We start from the raw sequence: 17952 nt of genomic DNA on the forward strand, positions 1-17952 counted from the left end.
TATTTCTCTTTGTTCTTGTACTGCTGATGTGAATGAAGTCCAAATATCATTACTTTTAAGGTGATTTGTTTTAGGCTCTGCGCAGTTTTAGGATGTTTTTTTGTTTTTTGTTTTTTTAGCTTTAGTGTTCTGAAATTCTATGAGGTTCTAAAATTTGGATAAGTGTATTCTAAGTGCCAATTACTTTAAAAATTACATTTATGTCAGTTTTCTTCGTTAGGAATGCTTTATTTTCTTAAAAGTTTCTCCTTTTTTAATATAGATATCAATATCTTTTCACATCTTTTAGAGGGTGCTTGCTAGGTATAATTATTTATAAGTTCTCTTCTGTTTCCCAATATATCTCTACTCTCTATAATGTTATTAATCTATCTGTTCATATTGGACTGTATAGTTTGTGCTGTATTTCTTTCTCCAAAATAACTCATGGCTGTTGTTTTCCTGTTTTGTTGATAAATGAAGAACTAGGTTTATTAATTTTGTTTCCTCTGTAAATCTCTATGTTTGCTTTAACAGCAGACCTCCCTCCTGACTGAGAGCCCGGGGTTTGAATTGTGTGTTTATGGATGGAGTTTGTATCAGTCAGGGTGCAACCAGGAGACAACAACTGCCCCCATTTCTTTTAACAAAGAGTATTAATATAAAGAATTGTTAAGCAGGTATCAGAGAACAAGAAATGAAAAAAAAAAAAACCCACTGAATTATCACAAAGGCAATAACTTCAGTAAGCCGTTATAATACCAACAGTTGAGGGGAAGAGAGGGAAGCAGTCGGAATTATTACAGTGTAAAGCTCTCAGGGCAGCTCCTGTGGCAGTGAGGCTTCCACCTCTGAGGAAGGAACACTGCTCCCTTAGTACAGGAGCCCGATGAGCTCAGAAGGAGCTGGGAGCTGGGATTCAGACCTCTGAGGAGGAAGCACTCCTCAGCTTTTCCTGGTGCCTTAGAAGCTCAGAAGAAGGGCTATGTGGAGCCAAAACCCAAAATCTCTGAGGAGGGGATTCAGCACAGATAGTGTTGAAATCTGAGGGGATACAATAGAGATGATTCTGTGCGTGCTGGAATATCGGCCAACTAGCACCCACAGCTGCTGCTGGAATAAACTGCTGCTGTCCAGGTGAGGAAGTGCTGCTGATGCCACCAGAAAGCCTTCTAGCCTCCCTTTAGTGCCCCCTGTTGGCAGAGCTAAGGAACAAGCTAACAAAGGAGAAGCTTCAAAAATCACAGCTTCAGGGTCACAAAACCAAGTACAGGTGGGCGGGGTTGAAGCCAAGAGTTTATAGCTGAATACCCTGGACCGTTTACAACAGCGTTTCTTAGCAACTCTCGTCCACCTTCAGGCCAAAATAAAGGGACTTTACTTTAGGTCCCCAACACTCACATTAGGCGGCCTAGCCCTCTTTCGAGTGTAGGTCTACTATTTCTGCTTCCAGGTTCTTGCCACATTTGCCCTCTGTCTGTATTCACAAGAGTGGGAATGGTGGGCTGTATGTAGGATATTGCCATTGAGCGTATTGTTTTTGAAATGATAACCTCAATTACTATCACAGTCCCATAGCACAATCCTACTCTTCTCACCTGTTGATTCTTTGTGGCCCCTCTGAGATACAGATGGGTTGTCATTTCTGCTCACATAAGGAACACCCACTTCGTTTGCTTTATGCCTTCAAACTGTGTGCTACAGTTCCTGTTCTCAGTTTCCTTATGGACTTCTTTCTTCCCGTGCATTTTCATGTTCATCTCTGGGAACGAGGAGGGAGGATCAGCAAATGAGTGTGCTCCGTTTGTCATGGAGAATTGGAATCCAAACCAATGTCTTTCAAGGGCATCGGCACTGAAGTGTTTTACAAAAATATTTGCTTGTGGTTACTTATTTTTGTCATTTAAACTAGGTCTATTAGGAAAATTTTGAAGTTCTATTTCAATTCTGAAAAATCAGCATCACATAATACTTTGTGGTATTGTGGTAATAAGGCAAACAGGATCATAAAAAGACACCAAACCTACTTCATCATTGTTGGGTTTTGCTTTTAGCTTTACAAATAAAGAGTAGCACGAGTAAATAGCTCTGTGTATCAAATATCATTTATGCATTTTTATTTGAAGGTCATATCAAAATGTCATCACCTTCTAATTTTTTTTACTGCCTTCCACTATACAGCAGGTCCTCGAATAATATCGTTTCATTCAATGTTATTATAACTTTAATGAGAAAAAAGACTGATTCCTGGCTGGGGCCACTGTGAGTGTGGAGAGTGCATGTTCTCCCCATGTCTGTGAGGGTTTTCTCTGGGTACTCCGGTTTCCTCCCACATCCCACAGCTGTACACTTGTGTCTAAATTGTCCAAGTCTGAGTGAGTGTGGGTGTCTGTGACTGCTCCTGTGATGGAAGGGCGTCCTGCCTGGGACGGGTTCCTGCCTTGCACCCTAAGCTGCCAGGAGAGGCTTCCACCACCAGCGATCCTGAACTGGAATAAGTGAGTTGAAAAAAATGATCTTTCTTGTTTTTATCAATCATTCTTAAATGTATGTATAGTTCACATGTATTTCAATGTTTGCTATTAGAAAGGTTTTGGGCCTTTATTTAGAAGTTTGGTTGTGTTTTTGTGACCAGAAATATGCCATAGGAATTGAGCTCTTGTTTATATCCATTAGCTTATAGTGGAATTGGTTTTGTTATAAATCTTTTTGCTTAAAGTTCCAGTTTCCAAGAATATATCAACATGTAAACTGAGGACTCACTGTGATTTGGGTTAATGAGTCCAAATCAGAAATGAAACTGCCTAGCAACTCACATTAAGTAGCTCATGTTCCATTCAATTCCTTACAGAAATGAAGAATGAAGACAAAATTGAATGCATCATTGCTTAACAGGATAAAGTATAAAATGTGTTCCTTTTCCTGATTATGGCAGATAAGTCATTTGGAATTATTTTCTGAACAGCAGCCACACAAATCTGACTGAAATTTATTGAAACTATTTTTCTGTTATTTGGGCCCTTTTGAAGAGATTTCAGGGACTTATAATTGATCTATAAGAGTAATATGGGAATGGAGTAATTTCAATAGATAAATTTTTATGTGAGTTAAAAAAATTCAGCGCACATAACTATAGTCTCAGAAATTTTAATTCTTATTTATCCATGATTACATAAAAGTTCTGTAAGTGGTTATTACATTCATTTTGCCTTAATCAACTTAATTTTAAACTTTCATTATAGCTTTACCTTCCCAACAAAAATATAATGTCTTTAAGCAATTGGGCAATTCAGTTTGCTGTGTAAGAAGATAAATGTCTGGCTCCAACTTTTCACCGGTAAGACAAAGGCAAAAACTAATATTAAGAGGAAAAAGACTATGATAAGTGTTAATAAATATAATAGAATTAGAAACCAATGATGATTCTTACTAAAGAAATAAATATATTTTTGTGAGTTCTGCCAGAGTTATTTTAAAGTGTCTGAATTCATATACTAAACTGATTTTGCATCCTAACTTTGCTATTTCTTGCTATGTGTCCTTAGGCAAATGATTTAATATCTCCCTACTCACTAGCCTCATCTTTAACATGAAGATAATAATAATACTTAAGTCATAAGGCTATTGTGATGATTGTATGAGGTAATAAAAGTTAGTACTAAAAACCATGCCTGGAAGACGGTGAGTGCACAGCAAATATTAGCCGATCATGCTGCTGCTCTTAAATTTCAACCCACTAAATGATAGTTCTAAATGTTAAGTATATCAAGAGATTTGAATTTTTTTTTGTTTAGTTTAACTGATATTCAAGTGTTGAAAAAACAAGTTGATGACTGTGACACAAGTGCTCATGAATTCTGAGATGAGCTATGGGTGCCATGTAGGCAGCCAGTGACCACTCATGACATTGATCACAATCCAGGCTGGGAAACACTAGTTTGTCTGTTTGTTTGTTTGTCTATATGAATCTTCTAAACGCTTCATTTTATTTAGCCATTTGGCTGCCATTTCAGTTTGGGAAGAATGAGAAAAAGAACTGCAAAGAACACCCTGTTGGGGGAAAAAGTGAAATTTAAGATAAGGAGGGTTGAATAACTTATTACTAAATAATGAATGGGTCAAGCAGGAGATCAAGGAAGAAATCAAAAGATATTTCGAGATAAATGAAAATGAAAACACGACGACCCAAAATCTATGGGATGCCGCGAAAGCAGTCCTAAGAGGGAAATTCATAGCTTTGCAGGCCTACCTAAAGAAACAAGAAACATCACTAATCAACAGTTTATCTTCACATTTAAGGGATCTGGAAAAAGAACAGCAAAATAAGCCCAAAGGGAACACAAGGAAGAAGATAATAAAGATCAGAGCAGAAATAAATGAAATAGAAACCAGAAAAACAATACAAAAGATCAATGAATCCAAGAGTTGGTTCTTAGAGAAGATAAACAAAATCGACAAACCTTTAGCCAGACTCATTAAAAAAAAGAGAGAGAGGACCCAAATTAATAAAATCAGAAACGAAAGAGGAGAAGTGACAACGGACACTGCAGAAATACAAAGAGTTTTAAGAAGTTACTATGAGCAACTATATGCCAACAAATTTGACAATTTGGAAGAAATGGACAATTTTCTAGAGGCGTACAACCTTCCAAGGCTAACTCAAGAAGAAACAGAAAACCTGAATAGACTGATTACCACCACGGAAATTGAATCAGTAATCAACAGTCTCCCAACAAACAAAAGCCCTGGACCAGATGGCTTTACAGGTGAATTTTACAAAGCGTTCAAAAAAGAATTATCACCAATTCTCCTCAAGCTCTTCCAAAAAATCCAGAAGGAGGGAAGACTCCCAAACACTTTTTACGAAGCCACTATCACCCTGATCCCAAAATCAGATAAAGACACCACAAAAAAAGAAAACTACAGGCCGATATCTTTAATGAACATAGATGCAAAAATCCTCAACAAAATATTAGCAAACAGAATTCAGCAATACATTAAAAAGATCATTCACCACAATCAAGTGGGATTCATCCCTGGTATGCAGGGGTGGTTCAACATCCGCAAATCTATTAATGTGATACACCACATTAACAAAATGAAAAATAAAAATCACATGATCATATCAATAGATGCAGAAAAAGCATTTGATAAAATCCAACAGCCATTTATGATAAAAATCCTTAAGAAAGTGGGAATAGAGGGATCTTATCTCAACATAATAAAGGCCATATATGACAAACCCACAGCTAACATCATACTCAATGGGGAAAAGCTAAAACCATTCCCCCTAAGATCAGGAACAAGGCAAGGATGCCCATTATCTCCGCTTCTATTCAACATAGTTCTGGAAGTTCTTGCCACAGCAATCAGACAAGAAAAAGAAATAAAAGGCATCCAGATTGGTAAGGAGGAAGTAAAGTTATCATTGTATGCAGATGATATGATACTATATATAGAGAACCCTAAAGACTCCACCAAGAAGCTATTAGAGCTGATAGATGAATTTAGTAAAGTGGCAGGATACAAAATTAATATTCAGAAATCAGTTGCATTTGTATATACCAATAATAAAACATCAGAAGGAGAAATTAAAAAAACAATCCCATTTACAATCGCTCCAAAGACTATAAAATACCTGGGAATAAATTTAACCAAAGAAGTAAAAGATCTATACTCAGAAAATTATAAGACACTGATGAAAGGAATGAAGGAAGATATAAATAGATGGAAACACATATCATGTTCATGGATAGGAAGAATTAATATAGTTAAAATGTCCATACTGCCTAAGGCAATATACATATTCAATGCAATTCCTATCAAACTGCCAACGTCGTTTTTCACAGAAATAGAACATATAATCCTAAAATTTATATGGGACCATAAAAGACCCCGAATAGCAAAGGCAATCTTGAGAAATAAGAACAAAGTGGGAGGTATAACAATACCTGACTTCAAATTATACTACAAGGCTACAGTAATCAAAACAGCATGGTACTGGCATAAAAACAGACACATAGATCAATGGAACAGAATAGAGAGTCCAGAAATAAATCCACGCCTATATGGCCATTTAATCTACGACAATGGAAGCAAGAATGTACGATGGAGTAATGACAGTCTATTCAATAAATGGTGCTGGGAAACCTGGACAGACACATGCAAAAAAATGAAGTTGGACCACCTCCTTACACCATATACAAAAATAAATTCAAAATGGCTTAAAGACTTAAATGTAAGGTCTGAAACCATAAAATACCTAGAAGAAAATATAGGAAGAAACTTCTCAGACATTACCCGGAGTAAGATTTTTACTGATATACACCCTCGCGCGAGGGAACTAAGAGAAAGAATAAACATGTGGGATTATATCAAACTAAAAAGTTTTTTCACAGCAAAGGAAACCATCAATAAAACAAGAAGGGATCCTACTGAATGGGAAAAGATATTTGCCAGTGATATATCTGATAAGGGATTAATATCACAAATCTATGCAAAACTTACTCAACCCAACTCCAAAAAAACAAACGATCCAATTAAAAAATGGGCAGAGGACTTGAAGAGACATTTTTCTGAAAAGGACATACAGATGGCAAACAGACATATGAAGAAATGCTCAACCTCGCTAACCATCAGAGAAATGCAAATAAAAACCACAATGAGATACCACCTCACCCCAGTCAGAATGGCTATCATCAATAAATCAACAAACAACAAGTGCTGGCGCGGATGTGGAGAAAAGGGAACGCTTGTGCACTGTTGGTGGGATTGCAGACTGGTGCAGCCGCTATGGAAAACAGTATGGAGGTATCTCAAAATTCTGAAAATGGAACTACCTTATGATCCAGTAATTCCACTCCTAGGTATCTATCCGGAGAAATCCAGAACTTCAATTCAAAAATCTCTATGCACTCCTATGTTTATTGCAGCACTATACACAATAGCTAAGACATGGAAACAACCAAAATGCCCATCGGTAGATGACTGGATTAAGAAACTGTGGTACATTTATACAATGGAGTATTATGCAGCCATAAGGAAGAAAGAAATCTTACCATTTGCAACAACATGGATGGATCTAGAGAACATTATGTTAAGTGAAATAAGTCAGACAGAGAAAGATAAGTTCCATATGATCTCACTTATTTGCGGATTCTAAAGAAAAGAATAAGTGAATGAACTAATCAGAAACTGTTTGGGAGACAATGAGGAAAAACTGAGGGTTGCTAGATGGGCGGGGGGAGTGGGGGGTGGGGGAGAGGGTGAGGGGATTGGAGGGCAGTCGGTGACCACAGGATGGCCACGGGGTTTGAAAATTAATCTGGGGAACGTAATTTGGTGGTTACCAGAGCGTAAGGGGGTTGGGGGGTGGGGGATGAGGGTGAGGGGGATCAAATGTACGGTGATGGAAGGGGAGCTGACTCTGGGTGGTGAACACACAGTGTGATTTATGGATGATGTGATACAGAATTGCACAACTGAAATCTATGTAATTCTACTAACAATTGTTACCCCAATAAATTAAAAATAAATAATAAAAAAAAAAGATAAGGAAGGTTTTAATGCATTATTTAAAAAGTTTAAACCTCAATATTTCAATTATATATAAATAAGTTGAACTTTGAATTATACTGATCCCACTTCGCATATTAATATTCTTTCAAGTTATCTTTCTAAAAGTGAACATAAATTGAAAACCAGTCTTTGTTGGGAGTGATGGAAAATTGCTGCTTTACCTAAAAATTTATAGATTATAGACTACTTTTGTTTAAGGACTGGGTATTACATTTAGTAAGTACTCTATTAAATTGTTTTCCTGACATAGAGATAATCCTAATGATACAGATTCAGAGAAGGGCAAAATCAACATGGACTGCTAAGGCCAGAAAAGATGAGGAATGAAGCTAGAGTTGTGCTCTAGAGGATGAGTGAGATTTAGGTAGTTGTAGAGACAAGGAGATGGCCTTCGAGATCTTTAGACCAGAATGAGCCAAGGATCTGGGTGAGTATAAGGAACACTGAGAAGACTAGGGCAAGTTTGGGATGTTGTAGAGGTAAGAAGATGAGCGATTCTCTGAATTTAATCTTACAGACAAGACAGGGGTGCTCAAACAAGGTAATAAAAAGATGAAATAAACCATTTAAGAGCATTCATTTGGTTAATTGGGTAAGCAAGAAACTGAAGGCAAGTCCAAAAATAAGAATCTTATCAAAAATGTTATATTTTAAAGGCTTTGGATAGGGTTGGAAGGGAGTTTGCAAGAGGAAATAGAGAAATATTGATTAACTAAATATAGGTTACCACAAAGTGGAAAGAAGAAAAGGAATCACTGAGATTTGAGCATGGTTTTTGTTGACAGAAATGGGACAGTTTAGAGAAAGAGCAAATTTCTTGATCTAGATATTAAGTTCCTTTTTGAATTTGATAAATTCTAAGTGACATGTGCCCGATGAACTATGGATGTGTTTTTTTTCTCTTATCTCTCTCAGCATCTAGCTTAGTGCTACATCATGAAAAATATGTAGATAATAGTTATTAATTAAACTAATTTGAAGATTTTTATTTGAGTTGTGACATTCTGTTACTATATATGTAACATAATTTGTATCTCCTATAAAAGGATTTCATTTTGTATAAAAATTAAGTAGCTTATAAAATAATATGCCACTAAAGAATTATATATTCAATTCCATATTTTTTTCATATTGAGCTTTGTCCACACTCTTCATATGAAGGAATTTCCAGAGACATCACAATTTATACCTACATTAAAGATTCTAAATTTTCATTCTAACTACTTCACTTCTGACCATGCAAGAGTAACTAGTAAGTGCTGGATTTAACCCACAACTAAAACATTTTATTAAGTATTCGCTACACAATTTATGCCATGTCTTAATTGTCTAAACACAGAATCATTGCTGCGAAATTTTTGTAATTCTATCTTATTTTCCTATAACACTTAACAGGATGTGGTTTTTATTAAGTATAAATCATAACAAACCAAATGAGACAGAAATTGTACTGTGAAGAGGTTCCAATGATGTCAGACTGTCAGACAGAATATATAGCTTTAGAATTCTATTTGAACTTCCTTTTAAAACAAAGTTTCTTAAGGAAGGATCCTATCATCTTCCCAACATGGTAATGTAATATGTTACTAGCAGTCTAATTTTCTTGTAGTACATAAGTCCTTTGATTTTTCTCATGTGCACTTAACTTGGTATTGCCAAAGAATATAAATTATTGTCATGCAAAAAAACATAAGCTAGAACCTAAAATGTGAAGAAATTCTCCAGTAATTCTGTATGTAGACAATTAGGACATGTCATCAGGTTTTTAGTTAAGCTGGCATAAATCTTATGCCAAGGAGTAGAATGCCACATGAAGAAAAACTTAGTAAATTAGCATAATTCATCAATTCCTTAATATCAGTAATTGAATGCAATTACTGATATTAAGGAATTGATGAATTATGCTAATACATCTGGAAGTAAACGTTTAACTACAAAGCCATTAAATCATTGTTTTAAAATTTGTCTGATTAGAACATTTAATCTGACTTTACATAAGTGCTTACGAATATAGAAATTAGAGTATGATTCAGATCCATGGACATTCAGATCAAATGATCTGTGGCCAGTACTAACCCCAGGGCACGGTTGTCCTTCCTGAGGATGATTTTAAATGAAGTGTAGCCCTGATTCTTTTAAGAGGATGGTTCTTCCATTTGTAGTTTTAACAAAACATTTTAGTTAATGCATATTTCCTGTCTTTAGTAATTCTTGAATTACTTTCATTTGCTCACTATTTGAAAGAAATAGCACATACTTTCATTAGTCAAACTTGACCTCACTTAAGCTTCAAATGTTGTTTGTTTAAATTAGTCAAAATTTACTTCACTTAAGCTTCAAATGTTGTTTGTTTAAGTCACCTGAAAAAGTTTCTGTTCACCTTCTCCATCTTACAGATGTGTCTAAGTTTCTGGCCGTGATATCCTTATTAGGCTGTGCCTATTGTACTTGCACAGGACAATATGATGAGGAATTCAGGTGCATCATGCAGCCACAAAACATGTTTTTTCCTGTTCCCATAGTGGAAAAACAGCCCTATTCCAGTGTCCACTACCCCTGCCAGGATGGGCGCTTATTTAATCACCAACATTCTTAGTCAGGAGCCTGAATTGTACATGAGGCATCAAGTCTGCATCTTAATTTGAAATAATTCAGGAAAAAAAATTCTTGTTTTTCTTTTCTCGTCTGTAAAACTATGATTTTTTAACACATACACATACGCACGAACACACACACACACACACACACACATTATAAAATCAAATGTGAATGTCTGGCAGCCTCCTTTATTTTTTGAGAGTTTGTATAAGATTATTTCTTCCACAATATTTGTATAAATTTATTATTATATCTTCCTTAATATCTGTATAAGACTGTTATTACATGATAGAATTCACCAGCAAAAAACTATGGGAGCCTGAGGGTTAATTCTGAGTAAGGTTATTAGTTTGGAATTCAATATTTTTTCTCCACTGAATTCAATTTCTTTCATAGATATAGACCTATTCAGATTGTATATTTCATATTGTGTCAGTTTTGGAATTAGAGTTTCTCAAATAATTTGTCTAAGTGTTCAAATATATTGGTAGAAAGTTGTTTATACTATTTCTTTATTATCCTTTTAATGTTCTGCAGCGATATCCCTTTGTTCATTCCTGATATTTCTAATTTGTGCCTTTCCTCTGTGTTAGTAAAGATTCAGGCACAAAACAAAATTGAATATGAATATTGTACAATAAGTGATTTACTCCCTAACATGACAGTAGGACACTGGAGAAATAAGAGTCCAGAAAGGTCTGTTAGTGGGTCAGAGAAAACTCATTCAGTAGCTGCGTCCACCCTTCGGAACTGTTCACCCACCTGAAGAACCACCATAATTAGATAATTTGGAGCTGGCGAAGGAATTGAGGGAGTCAGACACTTGTAGCTGCCAGATCTGATGACCTTCAGAAAGTAATGGCTTCTGCTTCATTTCTGCTTTCAAATTTTGTGCAAAATTCTCATCTGGCCAACTCTAATTCAAAGCCACATATGGAAAGAAATTATGGGAAATGTTCACGTTTAGATTTTAAGGCATCAGTGATCCTATTGCCACTGGTAAATGAAATACTGATAGTCCACTGCATGCAGTTGTAAAATAGTGACTTAAATTTCACCTGTATTTTTACTTATAATCAAATGACTACGAATTGCAACTTTGGGTGACTGAATTATTAGTACCATAGGATATTTTAATGGACACAAGAACCATGGTGGGATTGGATGGTTATTTCTAAATGCATTCGAAAACTTGGGGCAAGGAAATTATGTTATCAGGACTTTATATTTCCAGATTCTACTCCTGCTACTTGTCTCCTTTCTCTATATCCACACCTATAGCTTCATGAGGAGCTAGCTCTCTGTGATCTGAGAAAGGAAAACTTCAGGCCAGAATTACAGGTGGTTGTGGATTAGATGTTGGCGTCTCCTGAAAATGGACAGTAATGGTATATAACCTCTTTCATGGGTGGCCTGGAGAGTGTTCCCCTCATATTGAATCAAAATAGTATAGTGTTTAAATGTTATACTTTTTAGGCTGACTGAAATGGGTAGATGTTTAAAATCTATTATTTACTATACATGTTATTTCACCTCTTTAAGCCTTAGCCCCTTCACCAGTAAAATGAAAATAACATGTTCACTTATGTTATAGATTTCATTGTGTCCAACTAATGAGAGATGTACATAAAGCACTTCACAGGTGTTATTAACACCACGTAAGTGCCTCAGTAGTTAAGCTATAATTATGATATCCTGCTGGGGCTGGTTTCCATGTAAGGATATACCTGTAGGAGAGGAAAAAGTGAAAGTAACTCAAAGTAAAGGAGACTCGGGAGCACAGGGACTCACAAGGTGACAAGTTATACAGTCCTTGAATGTCTAAGGATGTCACATGCCAAGTGTTAAAAGAGCACCTTGTACCGCCTCACACCACCACCTGAATCTTTTCCTCAACTCAGCAATTTCATGCAGCGCTGCGTAATCCTTGAGCTTCCACCTAAAACAGTAATAGAAGAAAGCAGGTAGTAGAAATTCTGAATAGGAGGGCAAGGGGGTAAGAATCAAGAATGCTTTCATAGGAGAGATGGAAAATAATACAGTACAAAAATATTTCAAGATGTGCTGACAGAGGGAAATAATGAATTATGACGATGAATTAAGACTGGGTATGAAAATCCATGGACAGGGGTCAGGGTAAGTTAGGCTGGAGGCATTTGTGAGAAGAGGGTATATAAGAGAAAGGGAAGTAAGGGCATATAATCTACTCTAGGCTTATTAATGAATGTTTATTTTTCCTGTAATTGGAGGAACTAATGCAAGAGATCATCATAAATATAAAAACTACACAGATTATTGAATAACATCTCATCTCACTGTAGCCCTTCTACTTATCAATAAACAAGGCTCCAAACAGGCATAGGGAGAGTAAAAGTACTATCAAATTTCCTCCACACCAGCAAGTAAATTATGATACTGGTCTACCAGCTGTTCTTTGAATAGCTGAGTCAAGTTTGGATCAATTCCAATCTGCCGTAAGGTCAAGATGGCTGTAGCCTAATGATTTTCAATATACAGTTTAAAAAGGAATTGGAGTGGGGGTAAAGGGGATCGAATATATGGTGATGGTAGGAGAACTAACTCTGGATGGTGAACACATAATGTAATTTATAGATGATGTGATACAGAATTGTACACCTGAAATCTATGTAATTTTACTAACAATTGTCACCCCAATAAATTTAAAAAAAAAAAAAAGTAAATGAAGGGTGACATAAGTTGACCAGGCAATAGGCCTAGCTTAAGGGCCTAGTTACTAAGAAGAATCTCTGAAGGTAAACTTTGTTATCATTAGTCAACAATTCTATTGTGCACTGATATTGCATTGTATATAATTTGATAATTAGTACATCAGAAAAAAACATCAGAAAAAAACAAACATAAATATGAGGCATGAATATCCCTTTTACTTATCAGGAAACACCTAATAATTAATTCTTGCGTTTGTTTTTCTTTCGGTTCTTTTCCAGAACTCCAATTTCAAAAATTCTTCTGGAAAGTATATAAAGCAGTTTTACTGTAATATATATGGAAATTGAAAAAAAAAAGGAATTGGAGTTTAAGTGATATAGAAGTCATCAAAATAGATTCTTTACTCGAGCCAGTCTATAGGAATGTTGCTAAATTTATGAAAGTTTGAATCTTTTAAAGGCTTTTGAAATTAATGTAAATAAAGAGCAAATATCTCCTATCAGAGAAACTCTCAGCGAACAGAAATTTCTAAAAATTATTATAACCATGCAATCAGAGGGTTTTTTTCTCTTTACTAGATTAACACTAAACTTCATAATATTCATACATTTTAAATATTGTAGAAGGTACATTATATCTGTTATGTGGGGGCAAGACTATTATATATTTGTACATAGGGGAAATGATCATGTATTTACATTTAACCCAAAAATATATTTCACCATAAAAATAGGGGTTTCATTACTTATGAAAAATGAAGTAAATTTTAGAATTTAATTAACATAAGAATATATATTCCTCTTAAAATAGCAAAATAGTACATAGAACATACATATAATATTAACTCCATAATTACTTCATAAATTCTTAGAAGAAACATTCTTGACATCCAGTGAAAGATTATGTATTAATAAAATTAGCACTTCATATCCTCACTAAATAGTAATAAAAACAACTAGAACAAAAATTAGAAAATAAAACTATAACTTAAACAAAGGTAAGAAACTATCAAAGCTTTGCAGAAGAGCTGGTAACAGCAGAAAAATGGAAAAAAAAGAAGAAATTTTAATCTCTGTATGTCTTGAGCAGGGTGCAGAGTACTCTGAAAATAGCCCCTTGAGGAGCTGAACCAATGATCTCTTGATTGGAAAGTCAAGATCTGGGAGGGTAGGGAGCATAAAAAATTATGCCTGAGTCCCACTTGACTCCAAAGAATGGCAGAAACTGTCAATGTATAGATATATGCCATCTTTGCGAAAAGTAGACTTTCAGTGTGGAAAAGTAAAGGATTACAAGTGCAATAGCTCTTTGGCTGATGATTTGGGGAATAAATGCAAAACTATGACAAATTGTTAACATATAAGAATTCACTACCCGCCAGAAAGAATACCTGGACTTTGAGAGTGTAGATACACTCACAGGATAGCATTGTACATAAAAGTGTTCAAATAAAATTCAAGCATGTTGGCTTACCTCAGTACTTTGGCACCCCCTCCATTCTATCCTTCACTAGATAACTGGTCTGTTAAGAATGGATGGCAGTTTTAACATGAGTACTAACAAGAAAGGAATCAGAAAGAAAAAAGGAAGATAGGACATGCCAAACAAAAGGAAGATGAAGTATACAAACCATAAAAATATATACACATGAAGTACATGAAAAATACAAATACTTCTTTATAAAGTCAATATCCTCTCTGAAAACTGGTGAAATAAGAGCTATAAAAACTCAATGAAGACATAAGATTATCAAAAACAGATAAAAAATAAGCTCAGAAAAGAATCTAAGCCAAACTATTTAAATTTAAGGAAGTATTCAATAATGTTTTATGTACCATGTCAATGTACAAAAATAGATTCTTATAAACTAACAATTAGATAATATAGTTTTTTAAATCATATACAAGTGTATCACATATATGAAATAAATCTAATCAAAGACAACTGAAAAAAACCTTTTAGATGCAAGTATACCATCTGAAAATGTATTGGAACATGTAGAAGAAGACCTAAATAAATGGAGAAAGAAATATGTTTATAAATATGAAGACTCAGTATTGTAACAATGTAAACTTTCATCAAATTTTAATCAAATTTTTTTTGTGGACTGTAAGATGATCTTAAATTTGATATGAGAAGTTCTAAGCGTCATGAATAGTCAAACCAATACTGAGGAAGTAATACAAGAACTCAAAGTGTCCTCTTATATATCAAGATACATTATAGTTATATAATATTAATTTAAATAGTATTGATGCAAGGTAGACAAATAGATCAGAATTGACAGCTGATTTGCATATGTTAAACCATCCTTACATCACAGGAATAAACTCCCTTTGTTCATGATATATGATTTTTTTAATGTGCTGTTGAATTTGTAGAATGTAAATCTGTTCAGCTACTATGGAAAACAGTAAGGAGGTTCCTCAAAAAATTAAAAATAGAATGACTCTATGACTCTGCAATCCACTTCTATGTATATATCCAAAGGACATGAAAACAGAATATCAAAAGTATAGCTGCCTGCCATGTTTACTGCAGCATTATTTACAATAGCCAAGATATAGAAATAACCTAAGTGTCCATCAATGGATGAAAGGGTAAAGTAACTATTACATTGTTTTGTACACCTGAAACTAATATATAAAAAAAGAAAATATGTGTTATTCAGCCACGAGAAAGAAGGAATCCTGCCATTTAAGACAACATGAACAGACCATGAGGGCATTATGCCAAGTGAAATAAATCAGACAAAGAAACACAAATGTGATATAATCTCACTTATATGTGAAATCTTAAAAAGCTGAACTCATAGAAACATAGAGTAGAATGATGGTTACCAGGGAATGGGGGGTGGGAGAATTGGGAAGATGTTGGTCAGATTACAAACTTGCAGTTAGAAGTTAAATAAGTTCAGGAGACCTAATGTATAGCATTGTGATTATAGTTGTCAATACTGTAATATATACTTTTAAGTTGCTAAGAGACTAGATCTTAAATATTCTCAGCACAAAAAAAGAAACAATAATTATGTGAGTTGTTTGAAGTGTTAGCTAACACTACGGTGGTAACCATATTGTAATATGTAAATGTATCAAATCAATACATTGTACACCTTAAACTTACATAACGTTACATGTTAATTATATCACAATTAAAAAAATAAGACTCAAACCATAAAAAGATTAATACATTTGTCAACAACAAAATTTGAAATTTCTGTATGACAAACAATACCTTAAACAAAATGAAAAAGTAAGACATTGACTGGAATAGGATCTTTAGAAATACATAACTGTCAAAGAATTAGTATTAAAGTATATTTTTGAAAAAATAAAATAGTAAAATGCAAAAAATCTAAAGAAAATTATCAAAGTATTTGAAAAGGTAACTCACAATAGAAAAAAAGCCAAATGGCCAAAGGAAAAAAAATTTTTACATGTTCAAATTCAGTCATAAAATTCACAACCACTTTGAAATTCTATTCCACATTAATCAGAATGGACAAAAATGAATACATATAATAACAAGTATCAGTAAGGATGTGAAGAAAAGGGATCTCATTCCTAATGATGGAAATTTAAGTTGGTGTAAGCCCTTCGGAGAATAATTTGGTTGTATTTATTAAAGTTGATATGTGCATACCCTATAAACCAACAATTCTGCTTCTATGAATCTGCACTTAGAAAAACTCTTACAAAGAAAATATTTACTAGGATATTCATAGCAACACAGTTCCTAATGGCCAAAAAAATTTGATAAATCTTAATTGTCTTTCTAAACGGTACAGAATAAATAAACTTTTTTTACATTGGAAAACATGCAGTAGTTAAAATACATTAAGTGATTCTGCATGTATTGCTATAAGCAATGCTGTCAAAATAATTTGATTGCAAAAAGTCAAATTACTGAAAGAATCAGTAGACTATTTTTAAAATTTTTAATTCAAAAACAATTAGCCTATCTTATTTATGAAGACAAATATTTGTAGTCATAGTACAAAAACATGCAAGAACATGAAATGCAGTAGTATCAGGATGGTAATGAACTTGTAAGGCACAAATAAGAAAAGCATGTATTGTTAACATTTAATTTCTCAAAAAGAAATCTGAAGCAAATATGTCAAAATAACTGCAAATTTAAGTTTTAGATATACATTTGGTAATATATTAGTTTCTGTATTTACGCACTTCATTGTATGTTCACAATTTATTTATTAATTTATGTTTATAACGTAAAATAAGCATTAGAAAGCTTATGCAACAAAACAACTAAAATCTTGACCAAATAGGTCTTTTTAGAATCAAAGAACTTGAAGAAAATATGTTGTTCTCTTTGATCTATGAAAGGAGAAATACATGGACTTGGGAAAGTTCATGGAAGGGGATGGACAGAGACTCAGATCTCAAAAATCAAATGCAAGAAGAAAGCAAAGAAATGTGAATTTTTAAAATCATGAAAATGTAAAAAGCACATGTTATTGAAAAGTCAGGTAGAGGAGAAGTCAATTATTACACCTACAGCAGCACTGCCCAATAGAAATATAATGTGAGCCACATATGTGATTTAAAATTTTCTAGTAGCCACATTAGAAGTAAGAAGGAACTGGTGAAATTAATTTTAGTGATATATTTTACTTAGTCCAATATATCCAAAATATTACCATTTCACCATATGGTCAATATATAAATTCTGAATAAATTACTCCATTGTTTTTCTCTAAGTTTTTGAAAGCTAATGTGAATTTTGCGCTTAGAGCGCATCCGTAGACACACTTCAAGGGCTCACTAGTGACAAGTGTCTAGTGGCTATTGTATTGTAGAGGGAGGGTCTACTGTATACATAAATGTCTGAAAGATTACCTCAAGCACATTATGAGAATTATAAAGGCAACCACTAGATTATCTAAAAAAATGGAAACTGGAAATGTCATGTTTTTACTTAGATGTTGAGCTTTGATATTAAATTCATGTGTTTACTAATTACCCAGCATAAATGTGTGTGGAAATTTTTCTGTTCATTTATTGGAATTATGCTTTTTTTCTGAAAAGGTTCTTTGGCTTTTAGGATGTTATCTATTTTGGGGATGAGGAGTGTTAAACATTC

Source organism: Rhinolophus ferrumequinum, chromosome 7, assembly GCF_004115265.2.
Source record: "Rhinolophus ferrumequinum isolate MPI-CBG mRhiFer1 chromosome 7, mRhiFer1_v1.p, whole genome shotgun sequence".
Taxonomy (NCBI): Eukaryota; Metazoa; Chordata; class Mammalia; order Chiroptera; family Rhinolophidae; genus Rhinolophus; species Rhinolophus ferrumequinum.